We start from the raw sequence: 20,265 nt of genomic DNA, 5'->3' as shown, positions 1-20,265 counted from the left end.
ATAAACTTGAGGTGAACCAAATGACTCCAAGATTTTTCCAAGTAAGCATTTTTATACTATCCCCAACGTACTTAGATGCAATTAGATTATTTTAAAAGCCTGATACTAATAGTTACAGTAATTATTTTTATTTTTAAAATAATACAGTAGAAAGTTTTGAATTACATTGTTCATTAACAGATTGTCATGAAACTATTATAAAACCAAGCGTTTCTGCAAGCATATTATTTTTGAATGTTCAAGACTTTGTAGCTTACAGGAGAAAAATATTCTCAGTCCTAAAACCTTGAGACTTAAAACTTCAATCTTGTAATGGAAGCCAGCTCTCAGACTCCATCTGGATCCTCAGTGAAATTACCAGGTCTATATAGTGTAGGAATCTATACAAATTCCCTTTCCAGACTCAGTATACAGTCATGATGAAACAGTAGAAAGATGCTATTGGACACTGGTGGCTTGCATGGACTAAAGGGATATAGTATTAATAATCATTTTGGCACATATTTTAAAGTTCAGTTCCATTGGGTTTTTAATGCAAAAATTAGGTAATTTTTAAAAAAGCTTATATGGCTTTTTAAAGGTGTTTCAGATGGTAGCATTTGGAATGGTTTTCTTTCAGTTTTAGCAGGAAAAAAAATGATGAATAAATGCTAAAAAAATGATGGTGCTTCACACCTAGTAGTAGAGGAACATGTAGCATTGTGCCAGGCTCTGTATATTAAACATCGTCATGGGTTTCCATATTGCAATAGGAAATCTCTAGAGGTATCACAACATATTTGTAATTGTATTCAACAATCTACTCTTTCAGATAAGAAGTATTTAATTTAGATTTTTTTAAAAAGATTCGAAATAATTAGTGTTGTACAAATTTTATCCTAAAACTTTGTAGTTTGCATTTGATCAGTTATTTTTTCTTAAGTTTTTCATATGTCTTAAATGTTGAAAAACTTCCACTGAGTTTGGGCAGTTAAACAAATTGATAATCATCAGAACTTCTTTTTCCAAGGCCAGTCTTAAGCATGCTTTTTTACCTCCTTTGTCTTTAATTTATTCTTGCTTGTTGAAAAATCTGATCTTTTGATTAATCAGTTTGAAGTTGCTGAAGTAAGGGAAGTTAGGCCTTTCCTTTCAGAATTAATGAAGGCATTTTCCATTATTTGTGTCACTTGCATAATCTCTCATGCTAACAACAATATCTATCCGCAACATAAAAGATTCATCAAGCAAAACTAGCTAGACATGATCCAAGCTCCCTGGCACCATCTACCTTCAATTTAGTGATTATTTCTGTCCAGTGTACTGCAGAAACAACTTCAGAGCTCAGGCCTCCTCGGTTCTATTAGCCTTCTTTTTATTTGATTTGAAATCACTCTAAAGGTAAGACATCATGCTAGCTGCTAGATACTATCTGTTAATTGCTCCTGCAGATAATGAGCACCCTAAGGGGCGAAAAAAGGTTACAAGGCCTATAGAGACACATCAGAAATGCATAATTTATGCTTCTTCCAGCAGTTAACATTGCATGGTTTCTGTGTGCACAATCTATCTTAAGCTGTTCAGCCTCCAGCTTTTCAGGTATTTCATTTTTGGATGGTTCACCATTGAACAAACTAGTGAAACCTCCCAGAATCTCCTTAGGGCTTTTTCCTTCTAAATCCCCTTCTGTCATATGCCTCAATTATTTGATGGTGAAGGATTTTTCATTTCTCAGCTCTTTGTTGCTCTCCTCTCTTCCCCACGTGCAGTCCAAAAAAAAGTGCCAAGTGGAGAAAAGTGTTTAAAATAATTAACTTGGCATCTTGCACAGCTTGACTGCAAAGCAGGAATTATTAGTACAAATGAGCAATGCCTGTAGGACGTTTGATATAATTGCTGTTTTATTTATGCTGACAAAGTATAATGTTTGTATTTTGCTATTTGTTCGTTATTAAGATCTTTGGGATGGTGAAGTTATGTCTACAGTATACATGTGGCATTTATAATTATTATAAAAAGAACTGTAAAATGTAGTGCAAAATCTGCATATGTCATGTCTGCCTGTGAGAACCTGCTAAACCAGGCTCTAAGAATGGGCCAGACATTTCATATTCCATCTGTAGAAACCCAGTTTCTTTATGTGTGCCTCTTTGACAAAGTGCAATACAGCACTTGCAATCAAGTGGTTTTGGCTGGCCTCCATCCTTACCTCCTTTGCCCCAACAGTTCTCTAAAGCAGCTGACAGAGGCTGGTAGTGCCTGTGCTGGTCTACTCAAATGATCTTGCTGATGAAATCTCATGCATCTTCTATTCACTGAATTCAGATTGTGTCTGCCAGTATGAATTAGGCAAACCAGTTATATGAGGATAAACTCAAGTTTTCGTATTAGAGTGTTTTCTGCTGCAAGGCTTCAAGGCTGATCTTGCAGCAGGTGGAACAAGCTGTTCCTTCCTCAGAGAGCAGCGTTCTGTCATTTTTGAGGGCAGACTAGATATTGTAACTCACTATATATGACCTGTAGAAGTATTTAAGTCACAAACATTTGCAGTATTTCTCTCAGGTTTGATGCACAACAGCCACGGTTCAACTATGAGTTTTTGAAGTGCAACATCTTGTTTTCATACTCAACAAACTTTTAGCTTACTCTTAGGTGATAGTGTAGGAAAACCCCTGTGGCAAAGGAATTAAAAATTTCTCAGATTCTGCAGCAATTAAAACCCCTGGCATGTGCATGGAGCCATGTGAAATCTCTCTGCAAATTTTTCAAGCAGCTATCTTGCAGTGAAAGATGTAGAAAAAGTGAATGTGTGTCAATCGCTTGATTTTAGCTATGATGGTAAAGTCAGATACTGCAACTAAATTAATTACCTAAGCTTCATTTCTGGTCCATGGAAAGAAGTAGGCATATATTTAGGGTAGGTCATCTCACCTGTTTAGATGCCCTTCAAGAAAGAAAGAATGTCCTTCAGGGTGCCTCTCTCTCCGACCTGACTATAAAAGTAGCTTAAACAGAAAATTTAACTTTTAAACAGACCTATAGTTCAGTGAGATTAATTCCACCCTTAGCATTCATTTTCCTCAGTATCAGCTTCACAATTCAGTAAGGTATTTAAATACATGCCCAGCTTTCCACAGTTGAATAACTCTAATCACACGGACTGGTTTAAGTATCTTGTTATACCAGGACTGGATGGTTTCTTGAACTGAAAGCTTAACACACTGTGTGGCTGCCTCTATTAGACTCCAGGCTGCTTGTTTATGACACTAATTCTCTTTAGCTTTCTTGAGCAGTATTCTCAGTATTTTAGAGGGCAAATGAAAAAAACCAAAACAACTGTTCTAAGTGTTTTCAAAAGAAATACATGGCATCATTTGCTGCCTCTCTCTGTGCTGCATGTCTGACTAGGAGTTTGAACTGTTTCTGTTTTCCTTTGCCTAACCTTTTACAGTTATTTTTTGGCTGCTGTTATTTACTGAGACTGTTTTATCTAACTCTGTTAAGTGTTTGGGGACACATGGTATGAAATGCTCCACACATAATGAAGACTCATTGTTCAGGCAGGTCCCATGGCAGTTGATGGTAGAGATTACAGTATTGGGTCATAAATTGTATCAGTATTGTGTAAGCAGGATATCCTTGACACTTGATGCTCCCAATTTAAAAAAAAAAAAAACAGAAAAAGTTCCAGTTTTTGAGCAGCTTCCAATGATTTCTTCATATGAGAATCTAGACATCTACTAAATGTCTCTATTTGGTGTAATGCTGATTTTAGACAAACTTTTCCTCTGCAGCTGGCTGGGGAATATCTAGTTTAAGACACTTTTTCTCCTTTGTTGACCTAACTACACATGCTCTTGCACAAAACTCTGATGACAAGAAGTATCTATAGGAATGTGCGTACCAAAAGCCCACTGAGACCAATGGAAAAATTAAGCCCCCAGCCAAGCAGAGAGCAGAAAGGAGAACATTGCTAAAACAATCTCATTCAAGATGCCTTGAATTCTGGCAGAAAACAAAAAAAGCCAAGAAAAATGTCAGCTCATTTAATATACAAGTCAGAAGAAGAACCTGAGCCAGATGATCAATGACAGTTGAGAGCACTGGTGTATTCCACCAGAATCCACCTAAAATAACCACTCATGGTAACCCTGTGACAGGGGATGATATCTGAGAAGCATCACTGAAAATCACAGAAATGAGCTGAAATGAACCTAAGCCTGATCCAAAAGCAGAGCAAACCACTGTCTATCAAGAGCCAAAGGCGAACCTGAATTGCTGGTGTGAAATCTTTGTAGAATTTCCCTGTGCCCTCCCTCCTTTGTGTCAGATGTGCGTAACGAAGGACCAGTACCCCGGGGCTGGCTCAAACAGCTCCAGTGTGGTGGGGAGAGAAGCCTGTCCCTGGGGGATGCAATGCTAGCTGTCCTGAAGGTCACAGGTCTCCTTGGTGTGCCCACTGAGGCTCACAAGAGTATTGCCACTGACATAGAGGGTAGGTGAGGGTGCCCACAATCCTTGCAGGTCTTAAAACAGGAGTTACACCAAGGGGGTCAGCTGGAGGTGTGGGTGGGATCCCTGTAGGCAGTGCTAAGTATGGGTAAAGGCTATGCTGCTTCAGGCTGCTGTGAGGGCTGGGTGCCACTCAGGGTGCTGGTGTTGCAATTGTTCTAAGAAAGCAATCTTGTCTGGAAGAAAAGATATGGGTTATGTGCATTTTCTTCAGCAAAATGTTGCAGAAGGACTCAGATCCACAATGCCTCACAACGGCTTTGAGTGAAGCTTGTGAATTAAAATGTAAATTCAAGTTTGGCAGGTCAGTTACATGCTTGCACTCTGCTGGCCAGTACCTTTATCTGTTGCGTCTTTCTTCCCTTCTCAGAACAGTACGTTTCTGCTATTTTAGATCTAGCTTTTTAGTATCCTGGGGCTATGGCACTTCATGGCAGGAAGAAGGTATAATTTTAGCATATTTTAATTTTTATGCCATGCTCTCTCTATCTGCCTCATTTCCTTTTGTTCTTTTCCTCTTAAGCAGAAAGGCAACAGAAATCAGGCACTGAGGAAAATGAATACTGCTCCCTGACAACAAAATCTAGAGCCAACTGTTGCAGTCAGTTTTAATTTGCATTCTCTGGTGAAACCCTGAAGCTTACTGGGACATGAAAACACACAGGCTAGAGCAATTTATGATCATGCACGTAGCTACTGCTTCTTTTTTTATTTTTTTTCTTGTTTTTCCTTCCAATTGTTTAAAGGCAATGTTAGCACAGATGCAGGCTTCTACCCATTGTATATACCTTTTAGGATGTTTGGATGCAGGATGAATTCTCAGTCCTGAGCAAGGAGAAGAGGGCATGTTTCTCATGCTCCTGCTGGGGAAAAATACAAATTTAAAGCCAGTTTGCGCAGAAATCGCAAATCTCAGTCCCAAGTCCCTCCACACATAAATACATGAACCACTCTGCACAGTTTGCCTATTCTTGCCTTACTTAGGACACAGTTTATGACATACTGCTAATTTTTGCTGTTTATTGGTTTACATTTTGTAGCTTAATATTGCTTCATTTGTTTCTTTCTTTTCCATAGCAGGAGAGTGAATTTAGTGACCCAAATACATTTCTTCTCATCTGGCACCTGACATTCCTTTAACTACTGGGTGAGGCCATGGTAAAAACACATTATGAGTTGTACCATTGCAGCCTTTATAATGGTTTTAGAGGGCTGAACATAAATTATTCTATTCAAAGACACTCAGCAGCTAAAGCATCCATTTTTGACAAAAGAAAAACTGGTTGAAAGTGTTACTTCTCTTTTCTTCATAATTTATGACATTATCTTTAAAACCAGCATCTTCTGCAAATGACACTGAGGGAAAAGTGTGTTTATGAGGGGGAATGGAGGGGAGGACAAATAGGAGGATAAAATGGGACTTGTCATTGTAGATTAATAAGCCAGAGAATGAATGTTTAGGCAGCAGTGCTTAACTGGAACCAGCATCAAATAGTCACTGTGAAAAACTAATAAACATTTTAGCACTCACCAGTGATGTGCTAATGAATTTGTATGTGTTTTTATGCCCACATGGGGGAAGCAATCAAAATCTAAATATTAGTTAGTTAATTAATACTGTCCTGAAGGAAAGGTTTTGTTCCTCTTGGCCATCTTAGCAGGCAGCAAAAATGTAGACTCATTTATAAGTAAGTTCACAGTCTGATGGGCATAAGATACTTCAGTCAAAGAGCAAAAATGAAAGAAACTCTAATTGTGATCCAGACAAATCTATTTATTTAAAGAAGTGTATATATTCAATATTAGGTAATGATTTTATAGTGCTTATTAAAGGAGTCGAGAAAGTCTTATAAGTTGTAAAATACCTTGTGACAGGATTATTATTAGTTACAAGACTACAGGATATTAATTATTAGACAGGATATAATAAAAGGTGCACAAATATTTTCATGCCTTTCAACTTAATATGATTTCAGGTTTTAATGCATTAAGCTCTTAATTGGATCAACAGGTATCTAGAAAATTCCTCTGTAGCTCCAACATATTTACAAATATGTAACTGCAAACTGTTGTTTTTAAGTTAAGTGTGCTTATCTGTTTGGAAAGCTGATTGCCTATTTATGTGCTTTACTATGGATCTCTTTTCCTAAGTTTAGATACCCAATTTTTAAAGTGTTTCTCAAAGTAACAGGTTATTGGTGTGATACAGGAAGAAATCAAAATCGCATCCCAAAGACATAGTCTAAAAGACTGGTGTTCTCTTAATTACATTCCTGCTTTACTCAGACTTCAGATCTTTATCTTTTCTCCTTCCAGACTTGCTGAAGTTTTCTATATGGTTCTTGGGACCAAGAATTTGGTATCTGAGAACCACAGATTTCCCAGCAGGGCTTAAATTTTATTTAATAGTAGGCATTATAGGAAAATCTCTGATTAGAATTGTTTCTCATTTGAAGACTTTGTTCTACAAATTACTCATGTTCAGATATTTGTCTAAGAATCTTCTACAATACCTTTCAATCTTTCTTTTAACTTCTGTATATGCAGTGATCTGTCTCTTCTGTTTTAAGGCTGCATAAAGAATGCTCTAGTTAGAATCAAATCTGGAAATCGATTCACAGTATCTACGGATACCAAGACTGTCAAAACAGAAGATATTTTTAAAGTGTCTGATCTTCCTAATTTGTTCTGCAAAGACAGTTTAAACACTTCTGAATGTATAATCTGTAAGACTTGATCTTGATGACTGTTCCCTATTGATGAAACCTTGAGTAGGATTAAAATAAGCCCATAATGCAGAAGAGATCCCCAAGTGTAATAACAGAGGAATATAAGACAAGTCAGTTGCAATGGACTTGCTACTTCATATTTGTTGCTGATAACAACCAGAGCAAGACACTTCACTGAAAGATGTAAAGACTTCTACAATAAACAGTTCAAGAATAGCCTGACATGAAGAAAAAGGCTTTTTCTACATCAGGAAACAGATCTCTGTAAGACACAATGGCTGGATTGTAAGCATTTGCTGTTAGAACGCTGAATAATGATAACAGCACTCATAATAGTAATAATGTTCCTCAGTCCTTTCTTACCCTTACTGATTGTGCTTGGCCTCGGTGATACTTGACAACAAAGGGATACTTGATAGAGGCTAATGTTAAAGTCAGCACTTCCTTAACACACAATTCGGACTTTGCCACTGTTCAACTTAGTGGTCCTTTAGCTTTCATGGTAGGTGAAGTATGGCTAATGTGCTCTCCTGGAGATCATTTGCAGCTTTGTACATTTTATCCAGCTGATCTTTTCAGAAGAGCTTTTTTCAAAGCTTTGTTCATTCTCATTGCCTCACTTGTATCTCAACTTCAGAAACAAAACCAGGACCCTGTCTTTTGGTCTTTTGGGAAGCAGATTTTGCTGCCCTCTTACATTTAAGCTTTCTCATACTGGATAGCCTCTCATAAAGAGATGGACTGGTATGCCTTTTTAGATTGCTCTGGGTCTCGGCCCATGTCCATGTTCAAGCCTCAGCTAAAAGTGAATTTTTACAGCTGCTTTAAGTAATTGAGAATTGAAATTTAGAGTGAAATGCTGACACCACCTTCCCCATTACAGCATTTAGCTGCTTCTGTCACGCTGCAATCAGCCCTGTATTGTAAGTGTCTGTGTTGGAGCCTCTCTGATCTAAACATTTGTTAGCTTAAAATATCAATTCAATTGTAATGCATTATGCTCTTCTCAGAAAACCCATCTGGCTCCAAAGGCTGCTGCCACATGATGTGCTGCTGCTATGAAGCCAAAGGCCTGTTTCTGCCCTTGTTTGCACTGCTCTGCATCTCAAGGAACAGCACTGAACTAGCTGAAAAAGAACCACCCCAGAGCAGATGTGGGGAATGAGTCAGCCAGGTGTCTGGCTACATCATGCACTCTTCTCATCTTGTTTTCCCAATTTTGCTCCTACCCTCATCATCAAGGAAGTGAGAAAAAAAAAAAAAAACAAAACAAAACAACCATAAAAACCAGATAACACCTTTGGGTTTTTTCTCAAGCAAATGACTGTAACCCCATTTTTTCCCTGCTGAATCACCATTCAAGATGCTTTCAGGTATTTCTGAGACATCTCCTTAACACAACACAGACTCTGTAAGAGCGGAAAGTAAAATAATGCTTTTTAAAGGAAATGCCAAGAAAAACAGATATTAAATATTCATCACCTAGAAGAATCACTTCTTATTGCAAATGATTTAAGTGTTAAGTGTAGTTGCAGGTGAAAATACCTCATTGAAAACCTCTAGATGAGAGTTCTGGTCATGGCATAAGAGAGATCTGCTGGGACTACAGAGGGTCTGAAGAAAAGACATGGGAAGCCGTTTTCACTTTACTGTTGCCTTAGACTCATGTTACATGTTTTCTGCCTTCTGCTGAGCAAAACCAGCAAAGAAGCCAGTTAGTGAGGAAAGCAGTTATGTTTTGTGCTATATATAAGGATGACAAGCTGCTATGAGCAACCAGAGAGTAAATGCTACCATGCCATTTAGGGTCAGGATCAAGAAGATCACCAGAGCTCAATTTTTTTATGGCTTCAGGGCATCTTACTTATTAAGCTTCGTTACCAAGAGTGACTAACCTAGGAGTTCAGAATTAGCTCTGAATGCCGTTCTGTGGCACAGGAGACCTGGGAAAGATCCAGTTTAACTAGATGGTGCACAAAAAGCTCTTTCTTTCTCTATCTATCTATCTATCTATCTATCTATCTATCTATCTATCTATCTATCTATCTAATCTTTCCAGTGATAATGAACCACTCAATACATTTCTCCACAGAAGAGGAGAGAGAGTATGAGAGCACTGAAGGAACTCATTAAAACCTGAAAGCAGCCTGAAGTTGCATAAGCTTTCAGAGGGCTTTGACGCTGGGGCGGCAGCAGATGGCTGAAGGAGGGGTACACCCCGCCGTTCACTTGCCCCTGTGATGGGGACGACAGCACAGCTCACGAAGCAGCCCCTGAGCTACTGCAGATTTTAGCACAGCCTAAAGCAGGAAGCTGAGATGGGGGTTAGTTTATTTAATTTTGCAGACTGAAAATTGCAGCAAAGCAGGAGGTTTTTCGTGAGTCATTCCGTTGTCCCCATTGGCGGGGACATGGCAGCAGCCTTGCTCAGATATAGCAGCTGCCAGAAGGGGTTTGCTGATGATGTTCTCTGCTACACAAGAGTCCTGATAGTCCCATGGCCCAGGGTCCAGCACCTGCAGGATGGTCCTGATCAGTCTCTGGGCTGCTCTCTGACCCTGCCACAGGGTTCCTGGGTTCTCCTGTTTTTGCTGGGTGGTTGCTCCAGGAAGGTGCTACTGCCAGAGCTACTGACAAAACTCTGTGGATGGCTGCTGGAGGGTGAGAGGGAGCACTAATTGTGGCTGTGTCAGAAAAGCCACACTGAGGGAAGATTAGGTTCACACTTTTGACTCAATTATGTGAGAATGGAAGAATTCCTCTGCACCTTAGAATGTCCACAGGGTGGAAAAGAACATGCAGAGGCAGCATCTATTAACAGTAAGGGTCTGGGATCAATAGTGATTCAGCAGCCTCATAACACAAGATCTTCCTGCCCAGGCTATTTAACTCTGGAGAGTGCACTGGCCACCCATGCACAAATGATACGCTAAAAGCCCCAAACAAGGCTAAAATTAGAATTTCTCTCTTCAGCTGTAGCACAAAAGCCATTAATACTTTGTTTTTAAACTTTATTCATTATATACAGAGAACAGAATATGGTTTACCACTTTATTAACTAGCATGCCACAAGAAATAACACCCACAGGATAAAGAAAACTATTTTAAATTCATTTTCTTTAGTTAGGGAAACAAAAAACTAATAGAACACATTTAATAGGTTTGTATCCCCATTAGATTAAGTAGAATGTCATGCCTAACACAAAAGAGAGCTTTTTAATACCTTTTTATAAAACAATGCACCTATAAATCCCAGTCCAGTGAATAGATTTGATTCATTAGAACAGTTCCACTGAGTCCAGTGAGAAGGTGCCCACATGGGTGACCCTGTTAGGTCACACTGGACCTTTTGTTTGAGTCTCACTGCAGAATTGGTTATTCACTGATACTCCCAAAATCCTGAGCACAAAGCAAAAATGCAATGGATTTCATTTGTATTTGCAGTTTGATACCCAGTGTATGCCCAACAGAAAAATACTAATATGTGTAATATGTTACAGATACTAACTTCCATAGAAACGCCATAATTTGTAGTATATCCTGTATACAACTAGACTTGAACTTCAGGCAAGACACATTTTAAAACACGCATTTCCACTTTGACCTGCAACTTGCAGCCAAAATCACTTTAAACAGAAAAGATTATTTTTCTTTTGGTAAAAAAAGTAATTTTGGCAAAAAAAAAAATTTTGCAGGTAGACCAAAAGGTGCAAGATGAATAAGCGAAGGCATGTATCATGCACTAAAAGCAAAGATGGATGAAAAAAATTTCAGATCTATGTATTTGGCATGAAGCTGGACAAGTACATTGGCTCCATGACTGGCGTTTTAAAGGTCACTGCATGATGAAGAATTCCCATTAATTCTTATCTTTGAAGTATTGTGCAGCCTTGAGTAAGACACAATCACGACTGAATTTTCTCACTGCTATACTGGGTGCACGAAAGCTGCTTCTGTGCCAACCATGCATCACTTTTTTTCCCCAACCCTGAACAAACACACCAGTCACAGAAAACACAGTAACCCAAAATGAAACTAGAAATTTGTTACTTGGCAAATGCACTTTTAGCACAACAAAAATGGAGCAGAAGGATACGCGGCTAACTCTTTGACATTCCCCAACAGATAAAATTCAGTGTGTAGGCAATATATCACGCTTGCAGAAACTAAGCGCACTACGTTGTGTCTCAGGCTGTTTTTATCACTATGTATATATTAGCAGCTTTGCAAACCCACTATTATATTTAAAAAACTATAGATAATGTGAAAGTAATTTTTGATTGGGCTTTTTTTTGCCATTCCCTCCAACAGCAAAAAATTTCTTTTTGGAGTATCTCCAGGCTCATAATGACCTTAAATCCTGGATCCATCAGATGGGAGCAGCTGATGTGCTGGAGAGCAGTGCTGTCCTGCAGAGGTATCTCAGAAGACCAAGAAGAGCCACAAAAAGGCTTACAAAGGAAAAGGAAAACTCTTGCATGTTCGTATCATTTTGGGTCCCCAGTACTGAAAATACTTTGACAAACTAGGTGAGGCCAGTGGAGGGCCTCTGAGATCATGGAATCATAGAATGGTCCTGTCACTGCATGTTCTTGTAAATAGTGGCTCTTTGTCTTGTAGACCCCCTTGGGTACCAGAAGGCCACAATTAGGTCACCCTAGCTCCAGGATGAATAATCCCAATTCTCTCAGCCTTTTCCTCATAAAAGAGGTGTTTCATTCCTCTAATCAACTTGATGGCCACCTCTGGACTCATTCCAACAGCCAGTGCCCTTTTTGTGCTGGGGACCTGTGGTTTTTTTATGGTCAGTTAATAGCTACTAAACAAGGATAAAGATAGCACAAACTCAGTAAAAAAAGTCACCAGAACATATTATTTAGGAAAAAATATTTGATGCAGTTCCCCTTGTTATGAATGCTGCTGGAGGAATTAGGGGTTTTTACTGCAATTAAACAGAAAGGATAAAAATGCTCACTCGTATCTTCTCTGATTGACTTTCAGGGGTTGTTATGGATGTGCTAAGAAACAACACCATAATTCTGCCAGCTCCTTATCTTCCTGACAATACCTGCCACACTGCATACATCGCCTCTTTTATGTTTACAAGTTGTATTGATGTCTCATGCCTATAGACAGATGAATGGACAAGGACAGGACATCAGGAAACACGGGAAATAAACGCAGGACATAAAGCATTACAGGGTTATAAAAAGAACTATAGGGTTACAGAAACATCACAGACTCATAATCACTCCCTGGACATGGGTACTGAAAGGGAGCTGGTGTTCAGAAAAGATGGAAATAATGGTAAAAACAGTATGTGTGAATGGAATGACAGCATGATGTTCCAGAAACTGTTCCCTGATAAAACAGATTCTGTTTGCATACAAAATTGCTTTGGGGAAAGATAGTGGGTAGTTGTTAGAGTCTGCTGTAGAATTCCAGAGTTAAATTTGGGTATGGATAGAGATGTGCAAACCATTATTACACGGAGAAATTCTGCACAGAATTGTCTCGTTATGGTAGTCTCTGATTTCTCAGATATAGGCTGGAGAACAAGTGTTACTGAAGGCAGCCTGGATATTCTGGAGTGTGACAACTGACAGCTTTTCTGACAGAAAGCAGAGAGGCTTCTTTCTAAACTTAGTTACAGAAAGTATTGAGGTTGTTACAGGACACCGAGTCGTGAAAAATAGCATTGGATCACATGAATGTTGGTTTCAAATAAAATGGAGAGATAAACAAAAATAGATCTGTTAGTAAGCCTGTCAATCAGAATTTTAAAGAAATCAGTGAAGGCAGCAGAAGTTAATTGTTCTGGGACTTCTCCATGGAGGAGGCCTGGATTCTTTTTAAGGTAAAGCACAGAAGGATTTCTGGAGCTTTTTAACACTGAAAACCAAAAAACTTCTGGAAAAAGCCTCAAAACCTGGCTGCCTGCAAACCCACCTCAAAAATGGTGCCTTGATAAAAATGGAAAAAGGATGAACAGCAATAAAGGTTGTGTCTTATAGGACAGTTTTTCATATGGGCTCTTTCTTTAAACAAGGGTTCAAAGACAGAGCCAGCTGATAGGAAACGGGAACAGAAAGGAAATCTGCATTATTGTAGATGGAAACAAAATTCAAAGCTTCTTGTTTTCACCCAGTGCAACCAAAATCTCTCTATTTCAGGATTCAAAATAAACTTGTGTATGAAATTCTGCTGCTGCTGAGAAGCATCTTAAGTCTCTCCACTCAGAACTGGTGCCATGTGACTGGAAAGGAGGCAACCTGGTGCTTTTCACAAGCACCTGGCTGAAACAGGCTTACAGTGTAGGCTTCAACACCATACAAAGCTTTAGAGCAGCTTTTAAAGCCATAACTAACTGAAAATGAAGGTAAACATAGAACTGTTTGGGTTTGAAGAGACCTTAAAGATTATCTAGTTCCAGCCCCTCTGCCATGGGCAGGGACAACTTCCACTACATCAGGTTGCTCAAAGCCCTGTCCAATCAGGCCTTGAAACATGAAAGAATATGAAAAATAATGGACACCTAAAAAAAAAAAAAAAAAAAAAAAAAAAAAAAAAAAAAAAAAAAAAAAAAAAAAAAAAAAAAAAAAAAAAAAAAAAGTAGATCATGAGAGCTGCCAGAGTCTAGGCTAGCTCTGTTTCTTTTATAACCTCCTTCTCAACAAGTAAAATGTGGCAGATCTAACCTATCAGAACTCTGGCAGACTACCATGCTAATGGGAAAGTATGGTAAAGCTTGAGAAGTTAGGGAATAGTAGAAGAGAAATAAAGCCAGTAATGGAACTAGTCAAAGAAAGATACTCAGATTATGTTGAAATGCTATTAAAGATCTCTTGGGCTGGAGTCAGATTATTATTACCTTTTCCAATACTGATTAAACTTGGAAGCAATCTTGTCTGAATACTTCTCTTAATGACCTTGGGGTTAAAACATAATGTACTAATAAGTTTTTGGGAGACATTATCAATGCAGAAAAGGAGAGTGATAGGTGGAAAAAACAGGAGCACCTTGCAGGCTGGAAAAATAGAAAAAAGATGAAATTTCATTCCATGCATTTAATCGCTAATATATTTTTAATGCAAATGAAGCCTCATCAGAGGGACATGACACCAGAAAAGACCATGTGTTTCAAAATATTATGAAATAACTAGGATTAACAAGTGAAATGCCTGAGTCAACATGGAATTACAATCCTAGCTCATACCTAGTGAGATTGCCATGAGAAATGTGGGACCTCTGGATAAATGTCATCCAGAGTGTTTTGTGCAGTCTTGGTCATCCATATTCATCAAAGATGAATTCATACTGAAACTGATGAAGGAAAAGTCTATGAAGACAATTCAGAACCTCTCATGAGATAATGCACAGAATGAGGAATGATTTTTACTTTCCTATCAAAGTATCTCTTATTTCCTAATCCTGTTTGTCAGTTATAATAGTCCTACTGGGCAGGGGAGAGCAGTGCAGTGCCTTGTCTGTAAGGATGCATATTTGGACTGATTGGTGGCTGGTGCCTAATAAAAAGGCTGAAGTCTGCCTGCTTTGCCCTTTAGTGAAGGCTCTTCTTTTATTTTTTGGTTTGGTTTTGGGTATTTTTTTGTTTTGTTTGGTTTGGTTTTTTGTGTGTGCTTTTTGTTTGTTTGGTTGGCTGGTTTTTTTTCCTCATTGGTATTGGCAGCTTTTTTCAAAACATTTAAAGAAACATAATTATCTTTGGTTATTCTCTTATACTTGATTGAAATAGTGCAATGGATCAGAAGTTCTTAAAAATTGGGATAGAGGGACAGAAGTGTGCCATATAATCATACAAACCTCATTTCTTTAGGAGACAAGTGTAAAAACAGGGATGACACAAAAATAAATAGGGACGGACTGCTGATGAAATTCTAAAGTCAAGACAGAATCAGCAGGTCTCTATCAATCAGAGGATTAAACTTCCAACTGGTATATTAGATACAAAGGGTATAACTAGTTTTAAGATTGTAATCAGGTTATAAAAGCAATTATGTTGCATGATCGCCTTCAGGAAGTCTTCTCCTATACTATCAGAAGTAAGGGTATACTGATATGATGGCTCTATCCTAATGAGTTCAAGGTAACGTTTTGAGATTTGCAAAGGGACCTACAGATCAGTTTAGCAGTCACTTGCAGAAAACACATTTACTCTGTCATATATCATACTTGTTCACTCTTGTCACTGAAAATCTGTTTTGCCAAGTTACAGGCAGAATCTGTGACTACAGGTTGCTCTGTTTCACTTTCTCTCTGGAAAGGCTGGATGCTGGACTGCAGTAGTGCAGAACTTTGACAACACAGAGAAAAGTAATGGCAGCTTGCCCAGAACTCAAGTGCTGCACCTTATTTCCATACAAATATATATTGAATTGTATAAGATTTTACATCAGAATTATTTTATTTATTTATTTATTTATTTGAAGAGCCCTGCAAATGAAGGCAGCATTTTTCAGAGCAATCCAAAATTGCCGTGAAGGTAACAATAAAAGAAAAGCCATGTAAAAGCATAAAGTTGTCCTCACAAGAAAATTGTAAAGCCTTAAATGATTTTCACTTTACTGCGCTGATATGAAAAGAGTGAATTCCTGATGCACAAGGAAGAGCTTTGCCAGAGGATTTTTTTAATGAACTGCCTAACAACATAATTTTCTTCTGCCAGATAAAGTTAGGACCTACAAGACACGTCATAAACTGTTATCAAGTCTCTGAACTTCCTCTTCAGCTCAGGCAGGAACAACAATTTGTTTGGAGTAGAAGGACTGCAGGATGATGCTTGGTGGCACTGTGAACTTTTGTACACTGGCTGCAGTGTCAGCACTGGAGGAGTTTCCAACAGAGCTTGTAGAAAATGGGAAAATTGGTGGCCAGAGAGTTTTCCTGGAAATGCATTTTCAGCAGAATCCAGCAGCTCTGTGGTGTATGGTGACTTCAATGAAACTTGATGAATTTATAAACTGTTCTGAACTTCTCATTTTGCTTCTGCACTACTGTCAGTCCCCATTACGAACTGCAGTTTTATATGATATAAACTTTGATTAGACTTTGATTAAACTTTGATAGAGACTTTGATTAACAGCACTGTATGGAGAAACCAGAACAAACTCCCCAGGGACTGATGAGGAAAAAACTGTCAATGCAATAAACAGGGACGAGAAGCTAATCTATAATTTAAACAATGTGTTAATTAATACAGTAAAAATAATGAAATCTGTGGTAAATCCAGGGAGAAATCATGTCTATCTGCTCATCTAGGTGTAGCTAGAACACCGTACCCTTGAATAAGACAACAGTAACTTATGCTAACTGATGGACGTCTCATTCCAATCAGATGGTTAGCAGGATTTTTTGCTTGGTGGCTTTTAATCATTTTAAGATGAGAAGTCTTTCTGAAATCAAATGGCATAGTGGGAAAATCCAAGTAAGTAAAAGGAGAGTGCCAAGGGATGACTGCCAGTCTGTGGAGAGGATTCCCAAATGAGGTGCCACAAAAGGGACAGTCCTGACCTTCCTTAGCCACGCTGATGTCATGCCCGCCTTGCCTCCCCAGGTCTGTCACTACCCATGTGTGACACCCCCCTGTCCTGGGGAGTACAGCTGAATCCTGCTGAGCCTCAACCAGGTTAGCAATCGGGAAAATAAAAGTGTCTGAGGGACCCAGTGTTCAGCCATGGGAATGTCAGTGATGCGACAGGAGCATGCAGCCTGGGTGGGAACTTTTCATGATTAAATTAGAGGTTTTCAAGGGCACCCTGCAGGAAGTTGGCTTCAAGTAACTGGAATAGCCCCAGTAAGTGAGTTTGCTCGTCCAGGTCTGTCTATCACTTTGTCAGCCCAAAGACCTGTCAAGCCAGTTGAGCAAATGCAATGAGATGTGACCATTATGCTGGACGTCCAGAGACACAACCAAGGAAGAATCTTGTAGCCTTTATACTGCTGTTATTTTGTCAGCAAATTTGACTAATGCTTAGTCTGAGGTAGTTCGTTGTGAAAGAGCTTTTTACAGCAAAGACTGTGAAACAACTGATTATTTGCTAAATGGCTTGAGGGATGGAGGCATTTTTTTTAGGGAATTACTCGCAGCCTTCTGAATTTATTGAGATAATCCCTGTGAGCTGGAGGTAGAGCCAGTGCAGAATCTGGCTGCCCAGCCCTGGAAGCGGAATGAAATCATGGGGCAAAGGGTCCAGGTCCCCAAGGAGTCCCCAAGAGGCCATGACCTTCAGGCTGGCACTGAGGTCAGTGAGCCCACCCCAGCTGCCAAGCTATTGTTGCTATACTATTTCTGACAGGAGAATTAGGTCATCTGCAGGTGGTTCAGACACTTCTGACCACACATATGTCCTTATGCAAAGAGATGCAAGTTTAGCATCAGTTGTTTCAGTGGACTTTCTGCCTTTGTTTGCTCCACATGCAGATCTGCCCAATTCATCATACATTTCCCACCCAGAATAGGACTAGTGAACTGCCACCATGAAGCTGCTTAAGGCAGGATTGTCCTACAGGGTAACTAAGGGAGAGGGAAAAGAAAAAAAAAAAAAAAAGGCAAAAAGAGAAAAAGACAATGCAGTTTGAAAGTGCTGCTGGTTCAGCAGAGAAGTTCCTGCAGTAGTGCTGTGTTCAGAGCAAAGGCAGGAGAAACAGACTCCCATGAGGAAAAGACTGAGGAATTACTTATTTCAAGGCACATCTGTCTTCTAGAGAGCAGATATTTCTTCAAATTCAGAGGAACCACCAGAGTGGAAAAGGTGGAGGTAACAGGGGATTAGCACAGCTCTAGTTTAGTCCAGCATCAGACTGATGTTGTTTGTCTTCTTGACGAATTAGTGCTAAGAAATCATCAGCTTCCCCCATAAGCAATTTCCTTCCTTCCACTCATGTGGGACCTGGCTGCTGGTTGTAGGCAGAATAAGAAAGATCATGGCCTCTATTTTTCCAGTTTTGGTGAAATCTTAAAAAAGAATCCGATTTTAGATAATAATGTAGCTACTCTTCTATTAATACTCAGGTATGTCTGTGTGACAACACAGAAGAGAGATGCCAGTCATGACTGTTGATGGCCTCCTGCGTAAACTGCAGCATCACAGTACAGTGGTACTCAGCCTTTGCTAGAAGTTTACACTGCAATTTTTTAATTCATGCTTGGGGAAATCAGGCAAGTACTAAAGTTTCCCAGTGGTGCATTCTCTGAGCTTTTGAAGTGACCCTTACTGCAGTGTATGGAAGATTGAGAGAGAAGGCTTTGCACACATTGCACATGCCTGTATGTATTTCTTAACTTGATTAGCAAGGCTTAGTTACTGAAATAAGAAATTATCCATACTAAGCCAGCACCCATTACAAAAATTGGAATCCTCAGTCACACTGACACCATTCTCCTGTTGGGAATGATGCTATTTTGGTGCATTTGGAGTGAAAAATATACAATTTCATAAATAAAATACTTAAAAGTTTTTCCTGCGGTCATTAATGCTTTCATATTAGAGATAGCCTGCTATAGGTAATTCATTTCCCATGATGAATTCGTGGTTTGTGAAAGTCATACACTTTTAAGAACATGGACCAGTGATGTCACTTAACAATTCTCATAATAACTTTGTACTGCAGGACAGAGAACTAAAAGAACAATAACAAAAAACAAGTATCATTCTCTAAACAAATAAAATCAATCAAAAACTCTGTTTATTGATCCCTGTTAGAAATCTCTCTAACAGGCTCACTGAGTGGACAGCCAGCTGAAGCATATACCATATGGCTGGACCATTTAAATCACCCAGTCATAGCATGATACCACTGAGAGAAATTACGCTCTCCTTATGCAGCCTCACAGGAAATCCACCATCCTATAGTACAAAGCATTATCCTTAATATTTCTTTAAAAAAGGAGAGAGAACAGAGAAAGGATTTTCACAGCTTGAAAGGTACTAAAATATATCAGTTTTCATCAGGAGAATATAATGGTACTAATGTTTAAGGAAATACTACAGCCATGTTTAATTTTCTTAGTTTCTTTAAATGGAGCCTATTCTCCTTGGAAGATGTAAGAAAATGGGGGAAGAGAGGATAAGTAAATATTTTCAACCTTCTCAGCTGAAATACATAATTATAGTTTTATTCCCATTTCGTTTCTGAAACATGGATTTCGCAGAGCTGATTGCAGGCTTCAGGAACCATTTTTGCCTTTTAAATTGAAGCATTTCAGGTCTTCTCTAATTAACAACCACTTGCAGAGTGTAGCACAGGCTTAGTGTGTACTCACCAACCACATTTCTCAGAGACAGATCTGTTATTGCACTAAAATGAGGGTGAGAGGCATTTGGTATTAATAGTTTATGAAGATAGCTAAATTACCTCTGACCATACAGTATTCAGGCTATGTTTTTCTCCTAAGTTCTCTCTGGACTCAGTTTTTCTGAGGAGACAAAGCTTCTTGAAGTGATAATACCTTCTCCTGAATGATATCAGTTTGAACTGGTTAGTGTGGGGCATTATTATTTTGAGAAATAGCTGGAGGAAGTGCTTAGGCAAACTTCCTTACACAGAGCACCAGCTAATTAAAAGAGAAACTTTGGTTTTCTTTTCCCCTTAAGGTGACAGAATTTTAGATCTAAAGCAACAAAAACACAGTAAGAAGGACAGCTCTTTATTAGATGACTGTTCAAAGAGGAGGTAAAGGAAAAGCCCCTGGTTTATCCACAGGAAACTGCTCAGGATCAAGGTCTTCACACAGCTACCCACTTTGTGCCCAGTGCTTTTTCATCCAATAAGACTGCCTGAATGTTACTCATAATAAGCTAACCAACCCAAAATTTTTCAAAGCAAGGGGCTGTCACATTTTTATCTTGCACGGTGCAAGCACACAAACTGTTTATTAAAAACAAATGACAAAAAAGCTGCATTTAATTCCTCCTTCTGTCCCTCTGCTTCTCCACCCCACCTCCCTTTACTCCACATTGCCTCATGGCATTTTTGTCACCTTCTGGATCTCAAGTTCTCATTCACTTCATTTGCTTGGTAAAAA

At 38.9% G+C, this 20,265-nt stretch overlaps 1 protein-coding gene across 1 annotated transcript in view; it reads right to left on the bottom strand.

The window, feature by feature from the left end:
* XKR4 (XK related 4) overlaps positions 1 to 20,265 on the bottom strand; it is a 216,178-nt gene that overhangs the window by 59,810 nt on the left and 136,103 nt on the right. The gene's annotated exons all lie outside the window — the stretch shown is intronic.

Source organism: Empidonax traillii, unplaced genomic scaffold (assembly GCF_003031625.1).
Source record: "Empidonax traillii isolate 1590-97213 ecotype Southwest subspecies unplaced genomic scaffold, ASM303162v1 scaffold264:size1143063, whole genome shotgun sequence".
Classification (NCBI taxonomy): domain Eukaryota; kingdom Metazoa; phylum Chordata; class Aves; order Passeriformes; family Tyrannidae; genus Empidonax; species Empidonax traillii.
The sequence above is the reverse complement of the archived record's forward strand: the minus strand, read 5'-3'. Positions and strand labels throughout refer to the sequence as shown.